The sequence below is a fragment of the Corylus avellana genome, chromosome ca8, assembly GCF_901000735.1.
Source record: "Corylus avellana chromosome ca8, CavTom2PMs-1.0".
Classification (NCBI taxonomy): Eukaryota; Viridiplantae; Streptophyta; class Magnoliopsida; order Fagales; family Betulaceae; genus Corylus; species Corylus avellana.
In genome coordinates, this window is record NC_081548.1 from 7,529,255 (window position 1) to 7,534,865 (window position 5,611).

A 5,611-nucleotide genomic window follows, 5' to 3' on the forward strand; every position below is an offset into this window, starting at 1 on the left:
CTAGGCTTGAAATCTTTGGACTACCATATACAAACTTTGATACCTTGCTCAAGTCTAAGATCACTGGAGATATGGACAACGTTAGACTTGATACTTCCAACAAGAACCCTACTTTAAGTTATTGATCCAACCAATCAGCAGGAAGCAAAAACAGGGAAACAGTGCCCTGAACAATTTTCAGGCTGATTTCGCATACCTGCTTAGAGATGAAGATCCACAACCTTTTTCCACCAGAAAATAAATTTATTTGCAGAAGTTTGAGCTCATAATTTTCTAAAGTAGCCACACCATTTTGAAAAGTTCTTAGAAAAAACAAAAAAACAAAAAACAAAACAAAACAAAATTTTTTTTGAGATTGTTACTACCATTAAAAGCAAAATCATCAGACCAACAAGCACAGAAACGATATGCAGCAAACAGAGTAACGGGCTAGTTATAGAAAAGTAAACGGATAAAAAAGCATACCATCTTTAACCTACATTCACCTCACTGCATCTACTAATTTGGTAAAGGATAAACGATAAAGTCTATTTTCGTCTATAAATTTGATAACCTTTTAAACAGCAAAGAATTACCAACACAAAATTTGATGTCAACCCAGAAACAAAGGCCTCAAAAACATCATTAAATAAAGCAAACAGCAGGTAGCAGAAGAAACCCACTTCCCAACAAGTTGAATTCGATCATAACAAAACATAAACAACCAGACAAGCACATATATAATATCACAAAGGAAAGAAACAAAGGAGAAAACAAATCACAAGGATATAAGAAGACCTTGGCTAACAAGTGATGAACCATGCCCACAAAGAGAAGCAAACATATTAACAGTCTCTGAACATTAAAAGGAACAAATAAAGGAAGAAAGAGAGGACCCAGATGGCCACAAGCCCATATTTCCATCCCCTAAAAAGTAGGTATCTTTCAACTTTTTGAACGACATAACCTTTGATTGAATTATTCTCCACACAATACTTCCGTTTCCTATTTTTATCTCCGTGATATCAGGGCTCATAAAGCTGAATAAGCCCACCAAAACAAATTTTAATTAAAAAAAGGAAGAGGGAAATAATTCTATAGCCTTTAGCTCCCCAATATTTTCGAACAACCATCCATAGCAATATTCATTTCTACAAAAAAAAAAACAAAAAAAAAAAAAGAAGAAGAAGAAGGAAGAAAATAATTGATATGAATTTTAAAAACCCAGTTCAAAATTAACCCAAGTTTCACGGAGAGACCATACACAAAAAACTACTTATTAAAACCATAATCGTGTCGAATTAATAGAAAAATAAAAAGAAGGGTAAGAATGAAAGCTCTTTCAATAATTTACAAGAAACCAAACACAAAAATTGATTGGGACAAGGCCAAGGCAAGGCCAAGGCCATCCATCATATGCGGACCAGAACAAAACCAATAAAAAAGAACCCAAATATAAAAAAGCGAAAATAATAGAGTACCCTTTTTCCTGGCCGAAAAATGATTGATTTCAAATTCATTGAGAAATAACCCAAACAAATATTGACTTATTAAAAAAAAAAAAAAAAAGTAAAAGCAAAAACGAAAAAGTCCCACATAGAGAGAAACCCAAAACAGGTTGGTGAATTTTAATTGAATCAAAAGGTCGTGTGAAAAGTTTTGAATTCTGGTTGTACCTTTTTCTTATTCTTCTTCTTCTCTTCTTCTTCTTCTCTGTTCTCCTTTGAATACACACCAGAAAGAGAGAAAAGAGTTCACATTTAGACTTTAGAGGGAGAAATTAATAATAAGATTTTAGAGAGAGAGAGAAGGGGGGGACGAAAGAGAAGCTGAAACGTGTGTGAAAGATCCGAGGCTATAAAAGCAAAGTCCAATCTTTATGAAGGAGTACTTCTTTGGAGGTGGGACCCAACGGAGGAACACCGTAAAAATAATGAGCAAAAAAAAAAAAAACCGAACAAACTAGGAGGAGTAGACTGGTTTTGCCGTCCAGTGAGTTCGGTGAGATCTTGGCCGTTGGATAATGGATGTTCCTGAAGGGGTCAAACATCCACGGCTGTGTGACTCTGACGTCATCTTCAACCCCTTTCACCTTTTGTGGACGGGAAGAAACAAAAGCTCAGTGGCCCCTCTGCTACACAACCTGAGCTTTGGCCGCCTGATGCCTAATCTCTTATTTTTTATTTTATTTTCATGTTTTTAATAATTTTTATTATATATAATAATTATTTTAAAAATATATATATTTAAATAATATTAGATATTATATTTTTATCAAATTGACAATATTTACGCGACATTCAAAATTAGTTATTAGATTTTTTGATTTAATAAAGATTAATTCAAAAGTTAGTAAGTTAGTTTCAATGTCAGTTAATTTTTTGTTTTTTGTTTTTTATGAATGTCGAATGAAAATATAGTATTTAATATTTATTTAAATTTAAATTCAAATTTGAAAAAAATAGTATATACTATGTTTTTTAAAATTTTTTATTTTTTCTGCTCCAAATAAAAACATTGACAAGCATCTTAAACACAAAATACTCTTAACAATATAAAAATTTTCACCTTTATACCAATTATAGGTTAGCAGATTTTATATGAGTCTAAAATATAATACGTCATCTTTGACGTTTGTAACCTTGTAGCTTCAGCTATGTTTGCTTCAAAACTTTTGTTCTGTGTTATTTAAGCTTTATGCTTATTTATCAATGAATGTGATTTAACTGTTTTTTTTAATATATATATATATATATATATATATATATTAAAATTCAAAATAAGAAAGTACTTTACAAAAGATATATATTAAGGAAAAATTCACTTCACCCCCTGAAATTTCAGGAGTTTTTCAAGTTGAACCTCAAAGTATAAAAATTGGCAATGTACCCCCATAATGTTTCCAAAATTTTCAATTTAAACCTTTTGTTACTAATTTCCATCAAATTGGACGAAAATTTCTAAAATTATATAATTACCCTCAGGCTTTTTTTAAAAAAATTCCGTCTAATTTAACAGAAATTAGTAACGGAATGTTTAAATTGAAAATTTTTGAAACATTAGAAGGTACTTTGTCAATTTTTAAATTTTGAAGTTTAAATTGAAAAACTTCTAAAACTTAAAAGATTAAAGTGAATTTTTACCCATATATAATCAAACAAAACTTCATTTTTAATTTTTTTTTTTTTTTAAAAAAAAAATGTTTGAAAAGGAAAAGTTGGAGCGCGTGTGAAAGAGAGGGGCATATTGGAGATAAAAGATGGGTTATAATCTGTGAAACAGACGTTTGTTGTTGGTTTTTCTTTTTCGTCCACGAACTTATTAGACAGAGATGGTTTTTAAAATGCGAAATTGACTAGAGTTGTTGATTTTTTCTTTCTTTTTTTTTTTTGTTTTCTGTTTTTCTATTTGTCTACACCTTTTTTATTTATTATTTCCCTTGAGGTTTGGTCAATATTGTACTTCCCTACCTTTTGGCCAACATTTAAAATGAGTGGACAACTAATTAAATTCTGGAGATCAACCGTCCTTTAACCTATAAAATCAATTGGGTGCCACTTTAAACATGATGCCTAATTTATATTTTTAGTACATTTTGACATGATATGCCTTTGTTCGAAAGAAAAAGAAAAAGAAAGACATGATATGTGTCAAATCATATGACTTTTTTAAATAGAAACTTAGAAATTGTCTATTTTAAAGAAAATGAAGAGGAGTCAATCTCTTATTTTATAAGAGTAGAATTGTCATTTTCTTTTTTGGACTATTCTACTTTTGTAGAAAGGAGGACCGGCTCGGCTCCTCTTCATTTCAAATACAGACTCAATTGTACTGAAATAATGAATAATAATCTCTATAAATAACGAATAATTAAAAAAATAAAAAACATTTGCTCTCACTTACCCTCTTGTGTTACACAAATTAATGAAAATTTATAAGGTAAAAAAAAAAAAAAAAAAAAGGGTTTCCTTCTTTAATTATAACTTCATTTTCCTATCAAAGTAGGATGTTTTCCTAATAAGAAATCACTCCTCTTTTTGACCGACAAAGACAACATTATCACCTTGTTACCAAAAAAAAAAAAGACAACATTATCACTTAATAAGTCCAATAATGATATAATAGGATAAAAAAAAAGGTCCAATAATGATCACCAATAAAAGATAATAAAAACATATATGTCATGCCACGTGGACCATTTAATTCTTACAAATATTACTCATGCATTCATTTGAGAAAAGAGATATAGTTAGCGTTAGCTTTACTATTTCTATGGTATATAACGTGCTACGAAAGCAAATATTTTTGTTTTTTTAATTATTATTTTTTTTTTTAAAAAAAAAGAATTTATGTAGAGTTGGGAGAATGTTTGTTTAATATTACTTACTGTATACATATAAACAATATCTCCATGAAAGTCACCAAAATAATTACAAAATTGAGAAAGAAAACAAGTAATCACTATCATTTCTAATTTTGAAGAGAGAACATTTTCCTTTCACCCCTCTCAACTCTTCATTTTTTATGATTTTAATTCTATTTTTATTTTATGCCACCCAACGTGAAGGGATGAAGAGCAGAGAAAGTTTGTGTGTTCTTTTCCCATTGTCGACATCAAGTTTGTTAGATTTTTAAGGTAGTATTGTTTTTTTGATGCCAAACCAACATCTTAATTTTGTCTATAATCTCAACAATACTTGGCAATTAGTGAAAGATGAATTCTTACTGGCAAAAATTTCTGAGTTTCAATTAAGGGATCGTGCGGTTTTAAAATTTATAATTTGAAAACGTGATTTTTAAAAACCAGTTAAGCGTTAGGTAATATCGTTGTTTAGACTTTAAAACAATGAGTTTTTTAAAAAACGTATCCTCTTGCTTGTAATTTGAAAATGCAAATTTTTCTACTTTTTAAAAAGGCATTCTCAGACGTTACAAAATATGTGATTTTGATTAAAATTGCACTTTTTGTCTGCAAAATTGTAATGTCAAATGCACTCTAAACCTTGCAGAAGTTGAGTACATACATATTGTGAGATTGCTTTATTAAATAAACACGGAATTCAGAAGAATGGTTTTTGCTTATTATGAATACGAGATCACGTCAATAATGCTTGAACTTATATTTTTATTCTATAATGCTTATGTGATAGTTTCAATTAATTTTTAAATATTTTTTTAATAAACATTAATCTAATAGTTAATTGAAAATCACAAGTTAATATTGTAGAATAAAAATGTAATTTCTAACCTTAATCATAATTTATACATGAATTTGAGTTTGATATTGAGAGAACTTGGATTTATACTTGGATGATATGGACACGGTAGTTGAGTTAGGAGTTGCTTCAATATCGTCAAGTAGAGAAGATACAACGGTGGATTCCTGATTCCCCTTTCTCCTTTTATCTATTGAATAGAGAAAAATAAAATAAAATAAAAGATCGTGGATTCCTGTATGTTTTCAGGAGGTAAAGTGGAACTTGCTTGCTCCCTAAAGAAAATAGGATGCCAAGTAAAGAAGATACCATTATCATTATGTTTTATGATTTTCATTTGTTTTAATCATCATCTTTCATCCACTTCCATAAATATCATTACTAAAAATAATCACATTAAATAGAAAACAAAATAT

At 29.3% G+C, this 5,611-nt stretch overlaps 1 protein-coding gene across 1 annotated transcript in view; it reads right to left on the minus strand.

Annotated features, from left to right (window-relative positions):
• Window positions 1-1,752, minus strand: part of LOC132190258 (probable E3 ubiquitin-protein ligase RHG1A) — a 9,732-nt gene extending 7,980 nt beyond the window's left edge. Inside the window, exon 1 of the mRNA XM_059605195.1 lies at window positions 1,656-1,752. The gene's annotated coding sequence lies outside the window, so the exon portion shown is untranslated. The remainder of the gene's footprint in view (window positions 1-1,655) is intronic.
• Window positions 1,753-5,611: the final 3,859 nt, after the last annotated feature.